General features: G+C 38.8%; 1 long non-coding RNA gene across 1 annotated transcript; it reads right to left on the reverse strand.

Annotated features, from left to right (window-relative positions):
- Positions 1-2,143: 2,143 nt before the first annotated feature.
- Positions 2,144-26,717, reverse strand: LOC309491665. The gene is made up of 3 exons (XR_014203245.1): positions 26,650-26,717; positions 24,885-25,026; positions 2,144-2,234 (listed from the first exon to the last, which is right to left on the reverse strand). It is a non-coding gene; the product is annotated as an uncharacterized lncRNA (long non-coding RNA).
- Positions 26,718-27,586: the final 869 nt, after the last annotated feature.

The following is a 27,586-nucleotide window of genomic DNA, read 5'->3' on the forward strand; positions in this document are numbered from 1 at the left end:
ACCAGTGCAGAATTGTTCTCTGGAGTCTGAAGATCAATAATTATCGAAAAAAAGTCGACATTCCGATTCACGGTCGCTAGGGGGTGCAAAATGAACATTGTGGGAGGAGCCTATTTTACTAAAATGGCTATAACTCAAGAAGTAATTCAGTAAACTTCACCAAACTTGGTACACATGTGTAGGAGGTCAATCTGAGGTCACAGTAAAAAAATTGCATCGATTGGCCACATGTTGGCGCTATAAAACAAAAAAAACGTATAGACACCTGACCGTTTTTCCGAATGACTTGAAATTTGGTATGCAGTGTCTTGGCCCAAGGGGCCATGTATGTCTAAAAGGATATTGGCGTATCTCGAAAAACATGGCCGCCATTGGCCAATGAGGTTTGAGCACCTATAAGACAAGGTTAACGGACGTTGATCGGAACGAAACTCGATGGGCATGTTCGACTCATGGCCCTAGAGGTCTGTAAGAATTTTGAAAGAAATCGGCCACTAGTTGGCGCTAACGAGTTTTTTGGCTCTGTAATTACGTGGTGTTACACTTATCGTCATAAAATGCATATCATTTGATAGATCTGCTCATGCTCAACAACTTTGCCTCAAGAACCACTAATGTCAATCAAACCATTAATTAATTATTCATGAATATGTTAAAAACCTACTTTTGCGAACTAGTCCCTGGTTTTTCGCCCGATCGGAACCAGACCAGTCTAGGACAATTCTATGGACTCTCTAGATCAATAATTATCGAAAAAAAGTTGAACTTTTGCATTTGGGTGGCTGTAATAGGGTAATTTATAAAAGGGGCGTGGCAAAATACACTAAAATGCCTATAAATCATAAATAAAAACTCAGAACTTCACAAAAATTGGTGAGCATATGTGACATAACATCATTAACAAGCATGCCAAATTTTATGGAGATTGGACCAAAGGTGGCGCTATAACTGTTAAAAAGCTTTAAAACCATATATTTCCCATGGTAAACAGCCTGTATTGGCTGTAAATGGTCTTTTCCGTTTATTATGTCAGTTGTTAAATGCTTGCTAAATAAAACTTAATGTCTTTTGATGCTTGTGTGCTTAAAGGCCTTAACTGCTTGAACCCCGATAAATGCTGCTTGCAGCTTTAATTATTATTATTATTATTATTATTATTATTATTATTATTCCGCCGTAAAACGCATCGTGCAGCCCAAACCGTAAGACCAGGAACCTTGAAACTTTGCCATATGGTAGTACAAAAATCGAGGAGAGGTTATCAAATTATGACCTCTATTGGCCCATAGGTGGCGCTATAGCGACCAAATGCGCGAAACTGCTCATAACTCCTAGACCGTATGTCGTAGGCTCAAGTGTCTTATATCGTTGGAAAGCTTAACGACTAAAGGTCAAAACGTATATCTCCGATTTCATTTCTGGTATGTAAATTTTCCGCCATTTTGAATTATGTCAAAAACCTACTTTTGCGAACTAGTCCCTGGTTTTTTGTCCGATCGGAACCAAACCAGTGCAGAAATGTTCTCTGGAGTCTGAATATCAATAATTATCGAAAAAAAGTTGAAATTTTGATTCATGGTCGATAGGGGGCGCTAATTGAACGTTGTAGGAGGAGCCTATTTTACTAAAATGGCTATAACTCGAGAAGTAAATGAGATATCTTCACCAAACTTGGTACACATGTGTATGAGTTCAATCTGGGGTCACAGTAAATAAATCTCGACGATTGAACAATAGGTGGCGCTATAACATGAAAAAAACATGAAAAGGGCTATAACCACCTGACCGTTAGTCCAAATGACTTGAAAATTGTTATGCAGTGTCTTGGTCCAAGGTGCCATGTATGTCTATGAGGACATTGGCGTATCTCAAAAAACATGGCCGCCATCGGCCAATGAAGTTTGAGCACCTATTAGACAAGGTTAACGGAGGCCGATCGGAACAAAACTCGGTAGGCATGTTCAAATCATGGCTCTAGAGGTCTGTAAGAATTTTGAAAGAAATCAGCCACTAGTTGGCGCTAGCGAGATTTTTGGCTTGTTAAATAAAACGTAATAACTTTTGATGCTTTTGTGCTTAAATGCCTGAAAGGCCTTAACTGCTTGAACCCCGATAAATGCTGCTTGCAGCTTTAATTATTATTATTATTAGGGGTTCAAGCACGAAGTGCTGAACACCTATTGTATTTGTACTGATTTTTATTATTAGGGGTTCAAGCACGAAGTGCTGAAACCCTATTGTAATTGTCCTGATTTTTATTATTATTATTTTTCCGCCATAAAACGCATCGTGCAGCCCAAACCGTAAGACCTAGAGACTTGAAACTTTGCCAGATGGTAGTACTATTGCTCGCTACTCAGATACACGGACTCAGCCCAATCGGCCCATAGGTGGCGCTATAGCAACCAAAAGCGCGAAACAGCTCATAACTCCTAGACCTTATGTCGTAGACTCAAGTGTCTTATATCATTGGAAAGCTGGACGCCTGACGAACAAAACGTATATCTCCGATTTCATTTCCGTCATGATAGATTTTCCGCCATTTTGAATTTTGTCAAAAACCTACTTTTGCGAACTAGTCCCTGGTTTTTTGCCCGATCGGAACCAAACCAGTGCAGAATTGTTCTCTGGAGTCTGAAGATCAATAATTATCGAAAAAAAGTCGAAATTCCGATTCTTGGTCGCTAGGGGGTGATAAATTAATGTTGTGGGAGGAGCCTATTTTACTAAAATGGCTATAACTCGAGAAGTAAATGAGATATCTTCACCAAACTTGGTACACATGTGTAAGAGGTCAATCTGAGGTCACAGTAAAACAATTGCGTCGATTGGCCACATGGTGGCGCTATAAAACAAAAAAAACGTATAGACACCTGACCGTTTTTCCGAATGACTTGAAATTTGGTATGCAGTGTCTTGGCCCAAGGGGCCATGTATGTCTAAAAGGAAATTGGCGTATCTCAAAAAACATGGCCGCCATTGGCCAATGAAATTTGAGCACCGTTAACGAAGTCCGATCGGAACGAAACTCGATGGGCATGTTCGACTCATGGCCCTAGAGGTCTGTAAGAATTTTGAAAGAAATCGGCCACTAGTTGGCGCTAACGAGTTTTATGGCTCTGTAATCACGTGGTGTTAAACTTATCATCACAAAATGCATATCATCTGATAGATCTGCTCATGCTGAACAACTTTGCCTCAAGAACCATTGCTGTCAATCAAACCGTTCATTAAATATTCATGAATATGGTAAAAACCTACTTTTGCGAACTAGTCCCTGGTTTTTTGCCCGATCGGAACCAGACCAGTCTAGGACAATTCTCTGGACTCTCTAGATCAATAATTATTGAAAAAAAGTTGAACTTTTGCATTTGGGTGGCTGTAATAGGGTAAATTATAAAAAGGGGCGTGGCAAAATACACTAAAATGCCTATAAATCATAAATGAAAACTCAGAACTTCCCGAAAATTGGTGGGCATATGTGTCATAACATGGTGAAGAAGCATGCAGAGTTTCATGGAGATTGGACCATAGGTGGCGCTATAACTGGCAAAAAGGTTTGAAAACCACATATTTCCTATGGTAAATTGCCTTTATTGGCTGTAAATGGATTTTTCCATCTATTATTTCAGTGGTTAAAAGCTTGCTAAATAAAACTTAATGTCTTAAATGCTTATGTGCTTAAAGGCCTTAAATGCTTGAACCCCGATAAATGCTGCTTGCAGCTTTAATTATTATTATTATTAGGGGTTCAAGCACGAAGTGCTGAAACCCTATTGTAATTGTACTGATTTTTATTATTATTATTATTATTATTATTATTATTATTATTATTATTCTTCCGCCGTAAAACGCATCGTGCAGCCCAAACCGTAAGTGCTAGAGACTTGAAACTTGGCCAGATGGTAGTACAAAAATCGAGGAGAGGTTATCAAATTATGACGCTGATTGGCCCATAGGTGGCGCTATAGCAACCAAAAGCGCGAAACTGGTCATAACTCCTAGACGATAAGTCATAGACTCAAGTGTCTTATATCATTGGAAAGCTGGACGCCTGACGAACAAAACGTATATCTCCGATTTTATTTCCGTCATGATAGATTTTCCGCCATTTTGAATTTTGTCAAAAACCTACTTTTGCAAACTAGTCCCTGGTTTTTCGTCCGATCGGAACCAAACCAGAGCAGAATTGTTCTCTGGAGTCTGAAGATCAATAATTATCGAAAAAAAGTCGAAATTCCGATTCCTGGTCGCTAGGGGGTGATAAATTAAGGTTGTGAGAGGAGCCTATTTTACTAAAATGGCTATAACTCGAGAAGTAAATGAGATATCTTCACCAAACTTGGCACACATGTTTAAGAGGTGATTTTGAGGTCACAGTAAAAAAAAATGCGTCGATTGGCCACATGGTGGCGCTATAAAAAAAAAAAAACATATAGACACCTGACCGTTTTTCCGAATGACTTGAAATTTGGTATGCAGTGTCTTGGCCCAAGGGGCCACCTATGTCTAAAAGGATATTGGCGTATCTCGAAAAACATGGCCGCCATTGGCCAATGAGGTTTGAGCACCGTTAACGAAGTCCGATCGGAGCGAAACTCGGTGGGCATGTTCGGCTCAAGCCCCTAGAGGTCTGTAAGAATTTTGAAAGAAATCGGCCACTAGTTGGCGCTAACGAGTTTTATGGCTCTGTAATCACGTGGTGTTACACTGATCATCACAAAATGCATATCATCTTATAGATCTGCTCATGCTGAACAACTTTGCCTCAAGAACCATTGCTGTCAATCAAACACTTAATTAAATATTCATGAATATGTTAAAAATCTACTTTTGCAAACTAGTCCCTGGTTCTTCGCCCGATCGGAACCAGACCAGTCTAGGACAATTCTCTGGACTCTCTAGATCAATAATTATCGAAAAAAAAGTTTAACTTTTGCATTTGGGTGGCTGTAATAGGGTAATTTATAAAAGGGGCGTGGCAAAATATACTAAAATGCCTATAAATCATAAATGAAAACTCAAAACTTCACAAAAATTGGTGAGCATATGTGACATAACATCATTAACAAGCATGCCAAATTTTATGGAGATCGGACCAAAGGTGGCGCTATAACTGTTAAAAAGCTTTAAAACCATATATTTCCCATGGTAAACTGCCTGTATTGGCTGTAAATGGTCTTTTCCGTCTATTATGTCAGTTGTTAAATGCTTTCTAAATAAAACTTAATGTCTTTTGATGCTTGTGTGCTTAAAGGCCTTAAAGGCGTTAACTGCTTGAACCCCGATAAATGCTGCTTGCAGCTTTAATTATTATTATTATTATTATTCCGCCGTAAAACGCATCGTGCAGCCCAAACCGTAAGACCAGGAACCTTGAAACTTTGCCATATGGTAGTACAAAAATCGAGGAGAGGTTATCAAATTATGACCTCGATTGGCCCATAGGTGGCGCTATAGCGACCAAATGCGCGAAACTGCTCATAACTCCTAGACCGTATGTCGTAGGCTCAAGTGTCTTATATCGTTGGAAAGCTTAACAACTAAAGGTCAAAACGTATATCTCCGATTTCATTTCTGGTATGTAAATTTTCCGCCATTTTGAATTATGTCAAAAACCTACTTTTGCGAACTAGTCCCTGGTTTTTTGTCCGATCGGAACCAAACCAGTGCAGAAATGTTCTCTGGAGTCTGAATATCAATAATTATCGAAAAAAAGTTGAAATTTTGATTCATGGTCGATAGGGGGCGCTAATTGAACGTTGTAGGAGGAGCCTATTTTACTAAAATGGCTATAACTCGAGAAGTAAATGAGATATCTTCACCAAACTTGGTACACATGTGTATGAGTTCAATCTGGGGTCACAGTAAATAAATCTCGACGATTGAACAATAGGTGGCGCTATAACATGAAAAAAACATGAAAAGGGCTATAACCACCTGACCGTTAGTCCAAATGACTTGAAAATTGTTATGCAGTGTCTTGGTCCAAGGTGCCATGTATGTCTATGAGGACATTGGCGTATCTCAAAAAACATGGCCGCCATCGGCCAATGAAGTTTGAGCACCTATTAGACAAGGTTAACGGAGGCCGATCGGAACAAAACTCGGTAGGCATGTTCAAATCATGGCTCTAGAGGTCTGTAAGAATTTTGAAAGAAATCAGCCACTAGTTGGCGCTAGCGAGATTTTTGGCTTGTTAAATAAAACGTAATAACTTTTGATGCTTTTGTGCTTAAATGCCTGAAAGGCCTTAACTGCTTGAACCCCGATAAATGCTGCTTGCAGCTTTAATTATTAGGGGTTCAAGCACGAAGTGCTGAACACCTATTGTATTTGTACTGATTTTTATTATTATTATTAGGGGTTCAAGCACGAAGTGCTGAACACCTATTGTATTTGTACTGATTTTTATTATTATTATTATTATTATTATTATTATTATTATTCCGCCGTAAAACGCATCGTGCAGCCCAAACCGTAAGACCAGGAACCTTGAAACTTTGCCATATGGTAGTACAAAAATCGAGGAGAGGTTATCAAATTATGACCTCGATTGGCCCATAGGTGGCGCTATAGCGACCAAAAGCGCGAAACTGCTCATAACTCCTAGACCGTATGTCGTAGGCTCAAGTGTCTTATATCGTTGGAAAGCTTAACGACTAAAGGTCAAAACGTATATCTCCGATTTCATTTCTGGTATGTAAATTTTCCGCCATTTTGAATTATGTCAAAAACCTACTTTTGCGAACTAGTCCCTGGTTTTTTGTCCGATCGGAACCAAACCAGTGCAGAAATGTTCTCTGGAGTCTGAATATCAATAATTATCGAAAAAAAGTTGAAATTTTGATTCATGGTCGATAGGGGGCGCTAATTGAACGTTGTAGGAGGAGCCTATTTTACTAAAATGGCTATAACTCGAGAAGTAAATGAGATATCTTCACCAAACTTGGTACACATGTGTATGAGTTCAATCTGGGGTCACAGTAAATAAATCTCGACGATTGAACAATAGGTGGCGCTATAACATGAAAAAAACATGAAAAGGGCTATAACCACCTGACCGTTAGTCCAAATGACTTGAAAATTGGTATGCAGTGTCTTGGTCCAAGGTGCCATGTATGTCTATGAGGACATTAGCGTATCTCAAAAAACATGGCCGCCATCGGCCAATGAAGTTTGAGCATCTATTAGACAAGGTTAACGGAGGCCGATCGGAACAAAACTCGGTAGGCATGTTCAAATCATGGCTCTAGAGGGCTGTAAGAATTTTGAAAGAAATCAGCCACTAGTTGGCGCTAGCGAGATTTTTGGTTTGTTAAATAAAACTTAATAACTTTTGATGCTTTTGTGCTTAAATGCCTTAAAGGCCTTAACTGCTTGAACCCCGATAAATGCTGCTTGCAGCTTTAATTATTATTATTATTATTATTATTCCGCCGTAAAACGCATCGTGCAGCCCAAACCGTAAGACCAGGAACCTTGAAACTTTGCCATATGGTAGTACAAAAATCGAGGAGAGGTTATCAAATTATGACCTCGATTGGCCCATAGGTGGCGCTATAGCGACCAAAAGCGCGAAACTGCTCATAACTCCTAGACCGTATGTCGTAGGCTCAAGTGTCTTATATCGTTGGAAAGCTTAACGACTAAAGGTCAAAACGTATATCTCCGATTTCATTTCTGGTATGTAAATTTTCCGCCATTTTGAATTATGTCAAAAACCTACTTTTGCGAACTAGTCCCTGGTTTTTTGTCCGATCGGAACCAAACCAGTGCAGAAATGTTCTCTGGAGTCTGAATATCAATAATTATCGAAAAAAAGTTGAAATTTTGATTCATGGTCGATAGGGGGCGCTAATTGAACGTTGTAGGAGGAGCCTATTTTACTAAAATGGCTATAACTCGAGAAGTAAATGAGATATCTTCACCAAACTTGGTACACATGTGTATGAGTTCAATCTGGGGTCACAGTAAATAAATCTCGACGATTGAACAATAGGTGGCGCTATAACATGAAAAAAACATGAAAAGGGCTATAACCACCTGACCGTTAGTCCAAATGACTTGAAAATTGGTATGCAGTGTCTTGGTCCAAGGTGCCATGTATGTCTATGAGGACATTAGCGTATCTCAAAAAACATGGCCGCCATCGGCCAATGAAGTTTGAGCATCTATTAGACAAGGTTAACGGAGGCCGATCGGAACAAAACTCGGTAGGCATGTTCAAATCATGGCTCTAGAGGTCTGTAAGAATTTTGAAAGAAATCAGCCACTAGTTGGCGCTAGCGAGATTTTTGGTTTGTTAAATAAAACTTAATAACTTTTGATGCTTTTGTGCTTAAATGCCTTAAAGGCCTTAACTGCTTGAACCCCGATAAATGCTGCTTGCAGCTTTAATTATTATTATTATTATTATTCCGCCGTAAAACGCATCGTGCAGCCCAAACCGTAAGACCAGGAACCTTGAAACTTTGCCATATGGTAGTACAAAAATCGAGGAGAGGTTATCAAATTATGACCTCGATTGGCCCATAGGTGGCGCTATAGCGACCAAAAGCGCGAAACTGCTCATAACTCCTAGACCGTATGTCGTAGGCTCAAGTGTCTTATATCATTGGAAAGCTTAACGACTAAAGGTCAAAACGTATATCTCCGATTTCATTTCTGGTATGTAAATTTTCCGCCATTTTGAATTATGTCAAAAACCTACTTTTGCGAACTAGTCCCTGGTTTTTTGTCCGATCGGAACCAAACCAGTGCAGAAATGTTCTCTGGAGTCTGAATATCAATAATTATCGAAAAAAAGTTGAAATTTTGATTCATGGTCGATAGGGGGCGCTAATTGAACGTTGTAGGAGGAGCCTATTTTACTAAAATGGCTATAACTCGAGAAGTAAATGAGATATCTTCACCAAACTTGGTACACATGTGTATGAGTTCAATCTGGGGTCACAGTAAATAAATCTCGACGATTGAACAATAGGTGGCGCTATAACATGAAAAAAACATGAAAAGGGCTATAACCACCTGACCGTTAGTCCAAATGACTTGAAAATTGGTATGCAGTGTCTTGGTCCAAGGTGCCATGTATGTCTATGAGGACATTAGCGTATCTCAAAAAACATGGCCGCCATCGGCCAATGAAGTTTGAGCATCTATTAGACAAGGTTAACGGAGGCCGATCGGAACAAAACTCGGTAGGCATGTTCAAATCATGGCTCTAGAGGGCTGTAAGAATTTTGAAAGAAATCAGCCACTAGTTGGCGCTAGCGAGATTTTTGGTTTGTTAAATAAAACTTAATAACTTTTGATGCTTTTGTGCTTAAATGCCTTAAAGGCCTTAACTGCTTGAACCCCGATAAATGCTGCTTGCAGCTTTAATTATTATTATTATTATTATTATTCCGCCGTAAAACGCATCGTGCAGCCCAAACCGTAAGACCAGGAACCTTGAAACTTTGCCATATGGTAGTACAAAAATCGAGGAGAGGTTATCAAATTATGACCTCGATTGGCCCATAGGTGGCGCTATAGCGACCAAAAGCGCGAAACTGCTCATAACTCCTAGACCGTATGTCGTAGGCTCAAGTGTCTTATATCGTTGGAAAGCTTAACGACTAAAGGTCAAAACGTATATCTCCGATTTCATTTCTGGTATGTAAATTTTCCGCCATTTTGAATTATGTCAAAAACCTACTTTTGCGAACTAGTCCCTGGTTTTTTGTCCGATCGGAACCAAACCAGTGCAGAAATGTTCTCTGGAGTCTGAATATCAATAATTATCGAAAAAAAGTTGAAATTTTGATTCATGGTCGATAGGGGGCGCTAATTGAACGTTGTAGGAGGAGCCTATTTTACTAAAATGGCTATAACTCGAGAAGTAAATGAGATATCTTCACCAAACTTGGTACACATGTGTATGAGTTCAATCTGGGGTCACAGTAAATAAATCTCGACGATTGAACAATAGGTGGCGCTATAACATGAAAAAAACATGAAAAGGGCTATAACCACCTGACCGTTAGTCCAAATGACTTGAAAATTGGTATGCAGTGTCTTGGTCCAAGGTGCCATGTATGTCTATGAGGACATTAGCGTATCTCAAAAAACATGGCCGCCATCGGCCAATGAAGTTTGAGCATCTATTAGACAAGGTTAACGGAGGCCGATCGGAACAAAACTCGGTAGGCATGTTCAAATCATGGCTCTAGAGGTCTGTAAGAATTTTGAAAGAAATCAGCCACTAGTTGGCGCTAGCGAGATTTTTGGTTTGTTAAATAAAACTTAATAACTTTTGATGCTTTTGTGCTTAAATGCCTTAAAGGCCTTAACTGCTTGAACCCCGATAAATGCTGCTTGCAGCTTTAATTATTATTATTATTATTATTCCGCCGTAAAACGCATCGTGCAGCCCAAACCGTAAGACCAGGAACCTTGAAACTTTGCCATATGGTAGTACAAAAATCGAGGAGAGGTTATCAAATTATGACCTCGATTGGCCCATAGGTGGCGCTATAGCGACCAAAAGCGCGAAACTGCTCATAACTCCTAGACCGTATGTCGTAGGCTCAAGTGTCTTATATCATTGGAAAGCTTAACGACTAAAGGTCAAAACGTATATCTCCGATTTCATTTCTGGTATGTAAATTTTCCGCCATTTTGAATTATGTCAAAAACCTACTTTTGCGAACTAGTCCCTGGTTTTTTGTCCGATCGGAACCAAACCAGTGCAGAAATGTTCTCTGGAGTCTGAATATCAATAATTATCGAAAAAAAGTTGAAATTTTGATTCATGGTCGATAGGGGGCGCTAATTGAACGTTGTAGGAGGAGCCTATTTTACTAAAATGGCTATAACTCGAGAAGTAAATGAGATATCTTCACCAAACTTGGTACACATGTGTATGAGTTCAATCTGGGGTCACAGTAAATAAATCTCGACGATTGAACAATAGGTGGCGCTATAACATGAAAAAAACATGAAAAGGGCTATAACCACCTGACCGTTAGTCCAAATGACTTGAAAATTGGTATGCAGTGTCTTGGTCCAAGGTGCCATGTATGTCTATGAGGACATTAGCGTATCTCAAAAAACATGGCCGCCATCGGCCAATGAAGTTTGAGCATCTATTAGACAAGGTTAACGGAGGCCGATCGGAACAAAACTCGGTAGGCATGTTCAAATCATGGCTCTAGAGGTCTGTAAGAATTTTGAAAGAAATCAGCCACTAGTTGGCGCTAGCGAGATTTTTGGTTTGTTAAATAAAACTTAATAACTTTTGATGCTTTTGTGCTTAAATGCCTTAAAGGCCTTAACTGCTTGAACCCCGATAAATGCTGCTTGCAGCTTTAATTATTAGGGGTTCAAGCACGAAGTGCTGAAACCCTATTGTAATTGTACTGATTTTTATTATTATTATTATTATTCCGCCGTAAAACGCATCGTGCAGCCCAAACCGTAAGTGCTAGAGACTTGAAACTTTGCCAGATGGTAGTACAAAAATCGAGGAGAGGTTATCAAAATATGAGCCAGATTGGCCAATAGGTGGCGCTACAGCGCAAAAAACAAAAAAATTGCATATTTTTGCTTAAATCTCATTAACCGTTTGTCACAGACTCAAGTGTCTTATATCATTGGAATCCTTGGGTCAAGCCGAACAAAAATGGCCTCAAGGATTTCATTTCCGGTATGCAAATTTTTCCGCCATATTGGATTTTGTCCAAAACCTACTTTTGCGAACTAGTCCCTGGTTTTTTGCCCGATCGGAACCAAACCAGTGCAGAAATGTTCACAGGGGTCTGAATATCAATAATTATCGAAAAAAAGTTGAAATTTCGATCCACGGTTGCTAAGGGGTGTCAAAACGTTCGCAGGAGGCGGAGCCTATTTTACTAAAATGGCTATAACTCGTGAACGAAATGAGATATTTTCACCAAACTCGGTACACATGTGTAAGAGGTCAGTCTGAGGTCACAGTAAAAAAATCGTGGTGATTGGCCACAAGGTGGCGCTATAATATGAAAAAAACATAAAACAGGCTATAACCACCTGACCGTTAGTCAGATTGACTTGAAAATTGGTATGCAGTGTCTTGGTCCAAGGTGCCATGTATGTCTATGAGGACATTGGTGTATCTCAAAAAACATGGCCGCCATCGGCCAATGACGTTTGAGCAACTATTAGACAAAGTTAACGGAGGCCGATCGGAACGAAACTCGATGGGCATGTTCGAATCATGGCCCTAGAGGTCTGTAAGAATTTTGAAAGAAATCGGCCACTAGTTGGCGCTAACGAGTTTTATGGCTCTGTAGTCACGTGGTGTTACACTTATCGTCACAAAATGCATATCATTTGATAGATCTGCTCATGCTGAACAACTTTGCCTCAAGAACTACATGTCAATCAAACCATTAATTAATTATTTGCGAATATGTTAAAAACCTACTTTTGCGAACTAGTCCTAGGTTTTTTGCCCGATCGGAACCAGACCAGTCTAGGACAATTCTCTGGACTCTCTAGATCAATAATTATCAAAAAAAAGTTGAACTTTTGCATTTGGGTGGCTGTAATAGGGTCATTTATAAAATGGGCGTGGTAAAATACATTAAAAAGCCTATAAATCCTAAATGAAAACTCAGAACTTCACAAAAATTGGTGAGCATATGTGACATAACATCATTAACAAGCATGCCCAATTTTATGGAGATCAGACCATAGGTGGCGCTATAACTGTCAAAAACCTTTAAAACCATATATTTCCTATGGTAAATTGCCTGTATTGGCTGTAAATGGTCTTTTCCATCTATGATCATATAATTTTCATATAATAATGTTCAAAATTAGTGCAGTACAATTCTCTGGACTCTCTAGATCAGTAATTATCAGAAAAAGTTGAACTACTTCATTTGGATGGCTATAATAGGGTCACTTCAAAATGTGGCCTTGACCAAGTGTCCCCGAAAGCTTATATCTTTTAAGATGCTCAGATCTTCTAAAAAACAAGTCAGAACATGTGAAATATCACTCTGAACAAGCATGAAAAATTGCAGACAGATCGAACAAAATTTGACTCTATAACAGTTCAAAAGGTGAAAATAATATGAATACAATGGCATATTAAGCCAAAAAGTGGTATTTTACTGCCCCCTGCTGTTTAAAATTGTTATTTTGTCATATTGTTTCTATAATTCATATTTAGACTTTATAAAATCATTATTTTAACATTTACAATTACATTTAGTCAAAATCCATCTGTTAAAGTATTAGAGTGTGTGTGTGTGTGTGTGTGTGTGTGTGTGTGTGTGTGTGTGTGTGTGTGTGTGTGTGTGTGTGTGTGTGTGTGTGTGTGTAAGCATGCATTATGGAGTTAACATGGAAAGACTGGTTTGCTTTAGTGCAGAAAACTGGTGAAAATCATGAAGATTAAACTGAAACTGAGCCAATAATGGTCTTCTAGTGCCCTCTGCTGGCCATTCTACTTATTAATGAAGTCTTTTGACTTGTGCTTTTGAATTCATAATTAGACATTGTAAATCATAGTAAATAATACTAGAATGTGGTGTATCAAGGTAAATCATGCTAGAACATGGTAAATCATGGTAAACTATGCTAGAACAGGGTAAATCATGGTAAACCATGGTAAATCATGATAAACTTTGGTAAATAATGCTAGAATGTGGCATATCATGGTAAACCATGCTAGAACATGGTAAATCAAGGTAAACTAAGATAAATTCATGGTAAACTATGCCAGAACAGGGTAAATCATGGTAAACCATGGTAAATCATGATAAACTATGGTAAATCATGCTAGAATGTGGAAAATCATGGTAAATCATGCTAGAACATGGTAAATCAAGGTAAACTAAGATGAATTCATGGTAAACTATGCTAGAACAGGGTAAATCATGGTAAACCATGGTAAATCATGATAAACTATGGTAAATCATGCTAGAATGTGGCATATCATGGTAAATCATGCTAGAACATGGTAAATCAAGGTAAACTAAGATAAATTCATGGTAAACTATGCCAGAACAGGGTAAATCATGGTAAACCATGGTAAATCATGATAAACTATGGTAAATCATGCTAGAATGTGGAAAATCATGGTAAATCATGCTAGAACATGGTAAATCAAGGTAAACTAAGATGAATTCATGGTAAACTATGCTAGAACAGGGTAAATCATGGTAAACCATGGTAAATCATGATAAACTATGGTAAATCATGCTAGAATGTGGTATATCATGGTAAATCATGCTAAAACATGGTAAATCAAAGTAAATTAAGATAAAATCATGGTAAACTATGCTAGAACATGGTAAATAATGGTAAACCATGGTAAATCATGATAAACTATGGTAAATCATGCTAGAATGTGGTATCTTTATAACTTTTGATGCTTAAAAACCTTAAAGACCTTAATAGCTTGAACCCCGATAAATGCTGCTTGCAGCTTTAATTATTATTATTTTCCCCTAAAACGCATCGTGCAGACCAAACCGTAAGAGCTGGAACCTTGAAAGTTGGCCAAATGGTAGTCCTCAATTTGGGGAGAACGTATCAAAGTATGAACTCGATTGGCCCATAGGTGGCGCTATAGCGACCAAAAGCGTGAAACTGCTCATAACTCCTAGACCGTATGTCGTAGACTCAAGTGTCTTATATCATTGGAAAGCAGGACGCCTGACGTACAAAATGTATATCTCCGATTTCATTTCCGCCATGATAGATTTTCCGCCATTTTGAATTTTGTCAAAAACCTACTTTTGCGAACTAGTCCTAGGTTTTTCGCCCAATCGGAACCAAACCAGTGCAGAAATGTTCTCTAGAGACTGTAGATCAATAATTATCGAAAAAAAGTTGAAATTTCGATTCACGGACGCTAAGGGGCGCCAAAACGTACGTTGTGGGAGGGGCCTATTTTACTAAAATGGCTATAACTCCAGAAGTAAATGAGGTATCTTCACCAAACTTGGTACACACGTGTAAGAGGTCAATCTGAGGTCACAATACAAAAATCGCGGCGATTGGCCACATGGTGGCGCTATAAGATGGAAAAAACATAAAACAGGCTATAACCACCTGACCGTTAGTCCGATTGACTTGAAAATTGGTATGCAGTGTCTTGGTCCAAGGTGCCATGTATGTCTATGAGGACATTGGTGTATCTCGAAAAACATGGCCGCCATCGGCCAATGAAGTTTGAGCACCTATTAGACAAGGTTAACGGAGGCCAATCGGAACGAAACTCGATGGGCATATTCGACTCATGGCCCTAGAGGTCTGTAAGAATTTTGAAAGAAATCGGCCACTAGTTGGCGCTAACGAGTTTAATGGCTCTGTAATCACGTGGTGTTACACTTATTGTCACAAAATGCATATCATTTGATAGATCTGCTCATGCTGAACAACTTTGCCTCAAGAACCATTGCTGTCAATCAAACCGTTCATTAAATATTCATAATTATGTTAAAAACCTACTTTTGCGAACTAGTCCTAGGTTTTTCGCCCGATCGGAACCAAACAAGTCTAGGACAATTCTATGGACTCTCTAGATAAATAATTATCAAAAAAAAGTTGAACTTTAGCATTTTTCACATGGGTATATTGGGTCATAAAGAAAATGGGCGTGGCAAAATGCACTCAAAAGCCTATAAATCCTAAACGAAAACTCAGAACTTCACAAAAATTGATGAGCATATGTGACATAACATGCTAAAGAAGCATGGAAATTTTTATGGAGATCAGACCATAGGTGGCACTATAACTGTTAAAAAGCTTTAAAATCATATATTTCCTATGGTAAATTGCCTGTATTGGCTGTAAATGGTCTTTTCCATATGATCATATAATGTTTATAAAATAATGTTAAAAACCAGTGCAATACAATTCTCTGGACTCACTAGATCAATAATTGTCAGGAAAAAGTTGATCGAAACGTGTCATCGCGGGCCTCGGGAGCGCGCCCCCCACGAATCGCAAATTCGTGGGACCCCCGATTTTGAACGGCCGAAACTCCCGACCCAGACCACCCCGAACCTTGTGTGAGAGCTCGTTGGAAAGGGCCAGTTCTTGGCTAGCTTCGATTCAAATGTGGTGTAATTTGCCCAGGGCATTCCAGAGATAAAAGCCCCAATAGATATGCATTTGAACGGTCATATTTCCGGGCTCCAATCGCCCAAAAACACCGCGATGGTCTCATTCAACAGGGCTCCTCAAGAACTATCTATGCTCTGAATTTCAGAATTTTTCGCCTTCTGGTTCCCGAGATATAAGTGAAAAACCCAATTCCTATTCATTCATTCAAACACTTCAACTGTAAGATGGAGGCTGTAATTCCACTGTTGTCAACTAGAGGGAGCAGCAGTATTAGACATAGTATTAATCTTTTTATCAGCTTTCAGCTTTGGCCAACAAACAAATGGTTAAAGCTATTTTTTTTTTATTATTATTATTGGACTGATAATATAGATCACAATGAAATATATGAAATGGTTAGACCATTAAAATATTTTTTCACAATAACACATCCTAAAGACATTGAAAACATATTTGTGTGTGTGTGTGTGTGTGTGTGTGTGTGTGTGTGTGTGTGTGTGTAAGCATGCATTATTGAGTTAACATGGAAAACACTTATATTACAATAACTATTATAACACAATCATATTTTGTCAGTGTTTATCACTTCATTTGCACTGACACTTCACATAATTGCTAGTAATGTGGTAAATCACGCTAGAAACATGGTAAATCATAGTAAATAATTGATGGTCTCATTCAACAGGGCTCCTCAAGCAATATCTATGCTCTGAGTTTCAGAATTTTTCGCCTTCTGGTTCCCGAGATATAAGTGAAAAACCAAATTCCCATTCATTAATTCATTCAATCACTTCAACTGTAAGATGGAAGCTGTAATACCACTGTCCACTAGAGGGAGCAGCAGTATTACATATGATCTTTTCATTAGTTTTCAGTATTGGGAAACAAACAAATGCTTTAAAAAGCAATCTTTTTTTCTTTTTTTTTTCTTTTCTTTTTTATATTATTAGATCACAAAGGAATTCTAATAGACCAATAAATATATTTTCTCAATAACATATTCTAAAACATTAAAAACATATTTGTATTTGTGTATGTTTATTTCTCTCTCTCTGTGTGTGTGTGTGTGTGTGTGTGTGTGTGTGTGTGTGTGTGTGTGTGTGTGTGTGTGTGTGTGTGTGTGTGTGTGTGTGTGTGTGTGTGTAAGCATGCATTATTGAGTTAACATGGAAAAACTGGTTTGCTTTAGTCCAGAAAACAGGTGAAAATCATGACGTTTAAAGTGAAAGTGAGCCAATAAGTGGTCTTCTACTGCCCTCTGCTGGCCATTCTACTTATTAATGAAGTCTTTTCACATGTGCTCACATTCATATTTAGACTCTAAAAATCACTTATATAACAATAACTATTATAACACAATCAGATTTTGTCAGTGTTTATCACTTCATTTGCACTGACACTTCACATAATTGCTAGAAACATGGTAAATCATAGTAAATAATACTAGAATGTGGTAAATTATTGTGGGAGGAGCCTATTTTACTAAAATGGCTATAACTCAAGAAGTAAATTATATATCTTCACCAAACTCAGTACACATGTGTATGGGTTCAATTTGAGGTCACAGTAAACAATTTTATGGAGATCGGTCCATAGATGGCACTATAACAGCTATAAAAAGCTTTAAAACCATATATTTCCTATGGTACATTGCCTGTATTGGCTGTAAATGGTCTTTTCCATCTATTATGTCAGTGGTTACATGCTTGCTAAATAAAACTTAATAACTTTTGATGCTTTTGTGCTTAAATGCCTTAAAGGCCTTAACTGCTTGAACCCCGATAAATGCTGCTTGCAGCTTTAATTAGGGGTTCAAGCACGAAGTGCTGAAACCCTATTGTAATTGTAAGGATTTTTATTATTATTATTCTGCCGTAAAACGCATCGTGCAGCCCAAACCGTAAGTGCTGGAGACTTGAGACTTTGCCAGAAGGTAGTACAAAAATCGAGGAGAGGTTATCAAATTATGACCCCGATTGGCCAATAGGTGGCGCTATAGTAAGCAAAAGTATAAAATCGCTAATAACTCCTAGACGGTTGGTCGTAGACTCAAGTGTCTTATATCACTGTAATCCTTGGCTCAAGGCGGAAAAAACGTATATCTCCGATTTCATTTCCGGTATGCAAATTTTTCCGCCATTTTGAATTTTGTCAAAAACCTACTTTTGCGAACTAGTCTGTGGTTTTTTGTCCGATCGGAACCAAACCAGTGCAGAAATGTTCTCTGGAGTCTGAAGATCAATAATTATCGAAAAAAAGTTGAAATTTCGATTCAAGGTCGCTATGGGGTGCCAAAATGTTCGAAGGAGGCGGAGTCAGTTTTACTTAAATTGTTATAACTCGTGAACGAAATGAGATATCTTCACCAAACTTGGTACATATATGTAGGAGGTCAATTTGAGGTCACAGTAAAAAAATTGCGTCGATTGGCCTCATGGTGGCGCTATAAAACAATAAAAACGTATAGACACCTGACCGTTTTTCCGAATGACTTGAAATTTGGTATGCAGTGTCTTGGCCCAAGGGGCCATGTATGTCTAAAAGGATATTGGCGTATCTCGAAAAACATGGCCGCCATTGGCCAATGAAATTTGAGCACCGTTAACGAAGTCCGATCGGAGCGAAACTCGGTGGGCATGTTCGGCTCAAGCCCCTAGAGGTCTGTAAGAATTTTGAAAGAAATCGGCCACTAGTTGGCGCTAACGAGTTTTATGGCTCTGTAATCACGTGGTGTTACACTTATCATCACAAAATGCATATCATTTGATAGATCTGCTCATGCTGAACAACTTTGCCTCAAGAACCATTGCTGTCAATCAAACCGTTCATTAAATATTCATGAATATGTTAAAAACCTACTTTTGCGAACTAGTCCCTGGTTTTTCGCCCGATCGGAACCAGACCAGTCTAGGACAATTCTCTGGACTCTCTAGATAAATAATTATCGAAAAAAAGTTGAACTTTTGCATTTGGGTGGCTGTAATAGGGTAATTTATAAAAGGGGCGTGGCAAAATACATTAAAATGCCTATAAATCATAAATAAAAACTCAGAACTTCACGAAAATTGGTGGGCATATGTGTCATAACATGGTGAAGAAGCATGCAGAGTTTCATGGAGATTGGACAATAGGTGGCGCTATAACTGGCAAAAAGGTTTGAAAACCATGTATTTCCTATGGTAAATTGCCTGTATTAGCTGTAAATGGATTTTTCCATCTATTATTTCAGTGGTTAAAAGCTTGCTAAATAAAACGTAATGTCTTAAATGCTTATGTGCTTAAAGGCCTTAAATGCTTGAACCCCGATAAATGCTGCTTGCAGCTTTAATTAGGGGTTCAAGCACGAAGTGCTGAACACCTATTGTTATTGTAAGGATTTTTATTATTATTATTTTCCCCTAAAACGCATCGTGCAGCCCAAACCGTAAATGCTGGAGACTTGAAACTCAGCCAAATGGTAGTCCTCAATTTGGGGAGAACCTATCAAAGTATGACAACGATTGGCCAATAGGTGGCGCTACAGCAAGCAAAAGTATGAAATCAGCCATAACTCCTAGACCGTTTGTCATAGACTCAAGTATCTTATATCACTGTAATCCTTGGCTCAAGACGGACAAAATGTATATCTCCGATTTCATTTCCGCCTGGAAAAATTTTCCGCCATTTTGAATTTTGTCCAAAACCTACTTTTGCGAACTAGTCCCTGGTTTTTTGCCTGATCGGAACCAAAAAAGTGCATACATGTTCTCTGGAGTCTTTTTATCAATAATTATCGAAAAAAAGTTGAAATTTCGATCCACGGTTGCTAAGGGGCGTCAAAACGTTTGCAGGATGCGGAGCTCATTTTACTAAAATGGCTATAACTCGTGAACGAAATGAGATATTTTCACCAAACTCGGTACACATGTGTAAGAGGTCAATCTGAGGTCACAGTAAAAAAATAGCGGCGATTGGCCACATGGTGGCGCTATAACATGAAAAAAACATAAAACAGGCTATAACCACCTGACCGTTAGTCCGATTGACTTGAAAATTGGTATGCAGTGTCTTGGTCCAAGGTGTCATGTATGTCTATGAGGACATTGGTGTATCTCAAAAAACATGGCCGCCATCGGCCAATGAAGTTTGAGCACCTATTAGACAAGGTTAACGGTGGCTGATTGAAACAAAACTCAGTGGGCATGTTCGACTCATGGCCCTAGAGGTCTGTAAGAATTTTGAAAGAAATCGACCACTAGTTGGCGCTAACAAGGTTTACGCCCTCTGTAATCACGTGATGTTGCACACATCAACACAATATGCATATCATTTGATAGATCTGCTCATGCTGAACAACTTTGCCTCAAGAGCCACTGCTGTCAATCAAACCGTTCATTAAATATTCGCAAACATGTTAAAAACCTACTTTTGCGAACTAGTCCCTGGTTTTTCGCCCGATCAGAACCAGACCAGTCTAGGGCAATTCTCTGGACTCTCTAGATCAATAATTATCGAAAAAAAGTTGAACTTTTGCATTTGAATGGCTGTAATAGGGTCATTTAGAAAATGGGCGTGGCAAAATACACTAAAAAGCCTATAAATCCTTAATAAAAACTCAGAACTTCACAAAAATTGATGAGCAAATGTGACATAACATGCTAAAGAAGCATGGACATTTTTATGGAGATCGGACCATAGGTGGCGCTATAACTGTTAAAAAACTTTAAAACCATATATTTCCCATGGTAAACTACCTGTATTGGCTGTAAATGGTCTTTTCCGTCTATTATGTCATGCTTGCTAAATAAAACGTAATAACTTTTGATGCTTTTGTGCTTAAAGGCCTTAATTGCTTGAACCCCGCTAAATGCTGCTTGCAGCTTTAATTATTAGGGGTTCAAGCACGAAGTGCTGAACACCTATTGTATTTGTACTGATTTTTATTAGGGGTTCAAGCATGAAATGCTGAAACCCTATTGTAATTGTACTGATTTTTATTAGGGGTTCAAGCACGAAGTGCTGAAACCCTATTGTAATTGTACTGATTTTTATTATTATTATTATTATTATTATTCCGCCCTAAAACGCATCGTGCAGCCCAAACCGTAACAGCTGGAACCTTGAAACTTGGCCAAATGATAGTGCTCAATTTGGGGAAAACCTATCAAAATATGGCCCAGATTGGCCAATAGGTGGTGCTATAATGACCACATTTACTAAATTGGTCATAACTCCTACATAGTTTGTCCTAGAGGCTCAAATTTAGCATCACTGTGATCCCTGGCTCCAGACGAACAACATGGCTATCTCCAAATCCCGATTTGAGCAAAAAAAAAAATTGATATGGTCAATTTTGTCCAAAGCCTACTTTGGCCAACTAGTCCCTGGTTTTTGGTCCAATCGGAACCAGACCAGTCTAGGCCAATTCTCTGGACTCTCTAGATAAATAATTATCGAAAAAAAGTTGAACTTTTGCATTTGCCTGGCTGTAACAGGGTCATTTAGGAAAGTGGAGGGACAAAAAACACTCAAAAGCCTATACAACCTAAGGGAAAACCCCAAACTTCACAAAAATCGATGAGCATGTGTGTCCTAACATGGTGAAGAAGCATGCCAAGTTTCGTGAAGATCGGACAATTTTTATTAGGGGTTCAAGCACGAAGTGCTGAAACCCTATTGTAATTGTACTGATTTTTATTAGGGGTTCAAGCACGAAGTGCTGAAACCCTATTGTAATTGTACTGATTTTTATTATTATTATTATTATTATTTTTCTTCCGCCGTAAAACGCATCGTGCAGCCCAAACCGTAAGTGCTAGAGACTTGAAACTTGGCCAGATGGTAGTACAAAAATCGAGGAGAGGTTATCAAATTATGACCCCAATTGGCCCATAGGTGGCGCTATAGCAACCAAAAGCGCGAAACTGCTCATAACTCCTAGACCGTAAGTCGTAGTCTCAAGTGTCTTATATCATTCGAAAGCTGGACTCCTGAAGGTCAAAACGTATATCTCCGATTTCATTTCCGGTATGCAAATTTTCTGCCATTTTGAATTATGTCTGAAACCTACTTTTGCGAACTAGTCCCTGGTTTTTTGTCCGATCGGAACCAAACCAGTGCAGAATTGTTCTCTGGAGTCTGAAGATCAATAATTATCGAAAAAAAGTCGAAATTCCAATTCCTGGTCGCTAGGGGGTGATAAATTAAGGTTGTGGGAGGAGCCTATTTTACTAAAATGGCTATAATTCGAGAAGTAAATGAGATATCTTCACCAAACTTGGCACACGTGTTTAAGAGGTCAATCTGAGGTCACAGTAAAAAAATTGCGTCGATTGGCCACATGGTGGCGCTATAAACAAAAAAAAACATATAGACACCTGACCGTTTTTCCGAATGACTTGAAATTTGGTATGCAGTGTCTTGGCCCAAGGGGCCATGTATGTCTAAAAGGATATTGGCGTATCTCGAAAAACATGGCCGCCATTGGCCAATGAGGTTTGAGCACCGTTAACGAAGTCCGATCGGAGCGAAACTCGGTGGGCATGTTCGGCTCAAGACCCTAGAGGTCTGTAAGAATTTTGAAAGAAATTGGCCACTAGTTGGCGCTAACGAGTTTTAAGGCTCTGTAATCACGTGGTGTTACACTTATCATCACACAATGCATATCATCTGATAGATCTGCTCATGCTGAACAACTTTGCCTCAAGAACCATTGCTGTCAATCAAACCGTTCATTAAATATTCATGAATATGTTAAAAACCTACTTTTGCGAACTAGTCCCTGGTTTTTCGCCCGATCGGAACCAGACCAGTCTAGGACAATTCTCTGGACTCTCTAGATCAATAATTATTGAAAAAAAGTTGAACTTTTGCATTTGGGTGGCTGTAATAGGGTAATTTATAAAAGGGGCGTGGCAAAATACACTAAAATGCCTATAAATCATAAATAAAAACTCAGAACTTCACGAAAATTGGTGGGCATATGTGTCATAACATGGTGAAGAAGCATGCAGAGTTTCATGGAGATTGGACAATAGGTGGCGCTATAACTGGCAAAAAGGTTTGAAAACCATGTATTTCCTATGGTAAATTGCCTGTATTAGCTGTAAATGGACTTTTCCATCTATTATTTCAGTGGTTAAAAGCTTGCTAAATAAAACGTAATGTCTTAAATGCTTATGTGCTTAAAGGCCTTAAATGCTTGAACCCCGATAAATGCTGCTTGCAGCTTTAATTATTATTATTATTATTCTGCCGTAAAACGCATCGTGCAGCCCAAACCGTAAGTGCTAGAGACTTGAAACTTTGCCAGAAGGTAGTACAAAAATCGAGGAGAGGTTCAGAGAATATGACCCAGATTGGCCAATAGGTGGCGCTACAGTGCAAAAAACAAAAAAATTGCATATTTTTGCTTAAATCTCATCAACCCTTTGTCACAGCCTCAAGTGTCTTATATCACTGGAATCCTTGGGTCAAGCCGAACAAAACTGGCCTCAAGGATTTCATTTCCGGTATGCAAATTTTTCCGCCATATTGGATTTTGTCCAAAACATACTTTTGCGAACTAGTCCCTGGATTTTTGCCCGATCGGAACCAAACCAGTGCAGAAATGTTCACAGGAGTCTGATTATCAATAATTATCGAAAAAAAGTTGAAATTTCGATTCACGGTCGCTAAGGGGCGCCAAAACGTTTGAAGGAGGCGGAGCCTATTTTACTAAAATGGCTATAACTCCAGAAGTAAATGAGGTATCTTCACCAAACTCGGTACACATGTGTAAGAGGTCAATCTGGGATCACGGTAAAAAAATCGCGACGATTGAAGACTAGGTGGCGCTATAATATGAAAAAAACATAAAACAGGCTATAACCACCTGACCGTTAGTCCGATTGACTTGAAAATTGGTATGCAGTGTCTTGGTCCAAGGTGCCATGTATGTCTATAAGGACATTGGTGTATCTCAAAAAACATGGCCGCCATCGGCCAATGAAGTTTGAGCAACTATTAGACAAGGTTAACGGAGGCCGATCGGAACGAAACTCAATGGGCATGTTCGACTCATGGCCCTAGAGGTCTGTAAGAATTTTGAAAGAAATCGGCCACTAGTTGGCGCTAACGAGTTTTATAGCTCTGTAATCACGTAGTGTTACACTTATTGTCACAAAATGCATATCATTTGATAGATCTGCTCATGCTCAACAACTTTGCCTCAAGAACCACTAATGTCAATCAAACCATTCATTAATTATTTGCGAATATGTTAAAAACCTACTTTTGCGAACTAGTCCTAGGTTTTTCGCCCGATCGGAACCAGACCAGTTTAGGGCAATTCTCTGGACTCTCTAGATCAATAATTATCAAAAAAAAGTTGAACTTTTGCATTTGGGTGGCTGTAATAGGGTCATTTATAAAATGGGTGTGGCAAAATGCACTAAAAAGCCTATAAATCATATATAAAAACTCAGAACTTCACAAAAATTGATGAGCATATGTGACATAACATCATTAATAACCATGCAAAATGTTATGGAGATTGGACCAAAGGTGGCGCTATAACTGTTAAAAAGCTTTAAAACCATATATTTCCCATGGTAAACTGCCTGTATTGGCTGTAAATGGTCTTTTCCGTCTATTGTGTCAGTTGTTAAATGCTTGCTAAATAAAACTTAATGTCTTTTGATGCTTGTGTGCTTAAAGGCCTTAAAGGCCTTAACTGCTTGAACCCCGATAAATGCTGCTTGCAGCTTTAATTATTATTATTATTATTATTAGGGGTTCAAGCACGAAGTGCTGAACACCTATTGTATTTGTACTGATTTTTATTATTAGGGGTTCAAGCACGAAGTGCTGAAACCCTATTGTAATTGTACTGATTTTTATTATTATTATTATTATTATTCTTCCGCCGTAAAACGCATCGTGCAGCCCAAACCGTAAGTGCTAGAGACTTGAAACTTGGCCAGATGGTAGTACAAAAATCGAGGAGAGGTTATCAAATTATGACGCTGATTGGCCCATAGGTGGCGCTATAGCAACCAAAAGCGCGAAACTGGTCATAACTCCTAGACGATAAGTCATAGACTCAAGTGTCTTATATCATTGGAAAGCTGGACACCTGACGAACAAAACGTATATCTCCGATTTTATTTCCGTCATGATAGATTTTCCGCCATTTTGAATTTTGTCAAAAACCTACTTTTGCAAACTAGTCCCTGGTTTTTCGTCCGATCGGAACCAAACCAGAGCAGAATTGTTCTCTGGAGTCTGAAGATCAATAATTATCGAAAAAAAGTCGAAATTCCGATTCCTGGTCGCTAGGGGGTGATAAATTAAGGTTGTGGGAGGAGCCTATTTTACTAAAATGGCTATAACTCGAGAAGTAAATGAGATATCTTCACCAAACTTGGCACACATGTTTAAGAGGTCAATCTGAGGTCACAGTAAAAAAAATTGCGTCGATTGGCCACATGGTGGCGCTATAAACAAAAAAAAACATATAGACACCTGACCGTTTTTCCGAATGACTTGAAATTTGGTATGCAGTGTCTTGGCCCAAGGGGCCACCTATGTCTAAAAGGATATTGGCGTATCTCGAAAAACATGGCCGCCATTGGCCAATGAGGTTTGAGCACCGTTAACGAAGTCCGATCGGAGCGAAACTCGGTGGGCATGTTTGGCTCAAGCCCCTAGAGGTCTGTAAGAATTTTGAAAGAAATCGGCCACTAGTTGGCGCTAACGAGTTTTATGGCTCTGTAATCACGTGGTGTTACACTGATCATCACAAAATGCATATCATCTTATAGATCTGCTCATGCTGAACAACTTTGCCTCAAGAACCATTGCTGTCAATCAAACAGTTAATTAAATATTCATGAATATGTTAAAAACCTACTTTTGCGAACTAGTCCCTGGTTTTTCGCCCGATCGGAACCAGACCAGTCTAGGACAATTCTCTGGACTCTCTAGATCAATAATTATCGAAAAAAAGTTAAACTTTTGCATTTGGGTGGCTGTAATAGGGTAATTTACAAAAGGGGCGTGGCAAAATACACTAAAATGCCTATAAATCATAAATGAAAACTCAGAACTTCACAAAAATTGGTGAGCATATGTGACATAACATCATTAACAAGCATGCCAAATTTTATGGAGATCGGACCAAAGGTGGCGCTATAACTGTTAAAAAGCTTTAAAACCATATATTTCCCATGGTAAACTGCCTGTATTGGCTGTAAATGGTCTTTTCCGTCTATTATGTCAGTTGTTAAATGCTTGCTAAATAAAACTTAATGTCTTTTGATGCTTGTGTGCTTAAAGGCCTTAAAGGCGTTAACTGCTTGAACCCCGATAAATGCTGCTTGCAGCTTTAATTATTATTATTATTATTAGGGGTTCAAGCACGAAGTGCTGAACACCTATTGTATTTGTACTGATTTTTATTATTATTATTATTATTATTAGGGGTTCAAGCACGAAGTGCTGAAACCCTATTGTAATTGTACTGATTTTTATTATTATTATTTTTCCGCCATAAAACGCATCGTGCAGCCCAAACCGTAAGACCTAGAGACTTGAAACTTTGCCAGATGGTAGTACTATTGCTCGCTACTCAGATACACGGACTCAGCCCAATCGGCCCATAGGTGGCGCTATAGCAACCAAAAGCGCGAAACAGCTCATAACTCCTAGACCTTATGTCGTAGACTCAAGTGTCTTATATCATTGGAAAGCTGGACGCCTGACGAACAAAACGTATATCTCCGATTTCATTTCCGTCATGATAGATTTTCCGCCATTTTGAATTTTGTCAAAAACCTACTTTTGCGAACTAGTCCCTGGTTTTTTGCCCGATCGGAACCAAACCAGTGCAGAATTGTTCTCTGGAGTCTGAAGATCAATAATTATCGAAAAAAAGTCGAAATTCCGATTCTTGGTCGCTAGGGGGTGATAAATTAATGTTGTGGGAGGAGCTTATTTTACTAAAATGGCTATAACTCGAGAAGTAAATGAGATATCTTCACCAAACTTGGTACACATGTGTAAGAGGTCAATCTGAGGTCACAGTAAACAAATTGCGTCGATTGGCCACATGGTGGCGCTATAAAACAAAAAAAAACGTATAGACACCTGACCGTTTTTCCGAATGACTTGAAATTTGGTATGCAGTGTCTTGGCCCAAGGGGCCACCTATGTCTAAAAGGATATTGGCGTATCTCGAAAAACATGGCCGCCATTAGCCAATGAGGTTTGAGCACCGTTAACGAAGTCCGATCGGAGCGAAACTCGGTGGGCATGTTCGGCTCAAGCCCCTAGAGGTCTGTAAGAATTTTGAAAGAAATCGGCCACTAGTTGGCGCTAACGAGTTTTATGGCTCTGTAATCACGTGGTGTTACACTGATCATCACAAAATGCATATCATCTGATAGATCTGCTCATGCTGAACAACTTTGCCTCAAGAACCATTGCTGTCAATCAAACAGTTAATTAAATATTCATGAAT

Source organism: Leuciscus leuciscus (assembly GCF_965113295.1).
Source record: "Leuciscus leuciscus genome assembly, contig: HAP1_SCAFFOLD_416, whole genome shotgun sequence".
NCBI lineage: Eukaryota > Metazoa > Chordata > Actinopteri > Cypriniformes > Leuciscidae > Leuciscus > Leuciscus leuciscus.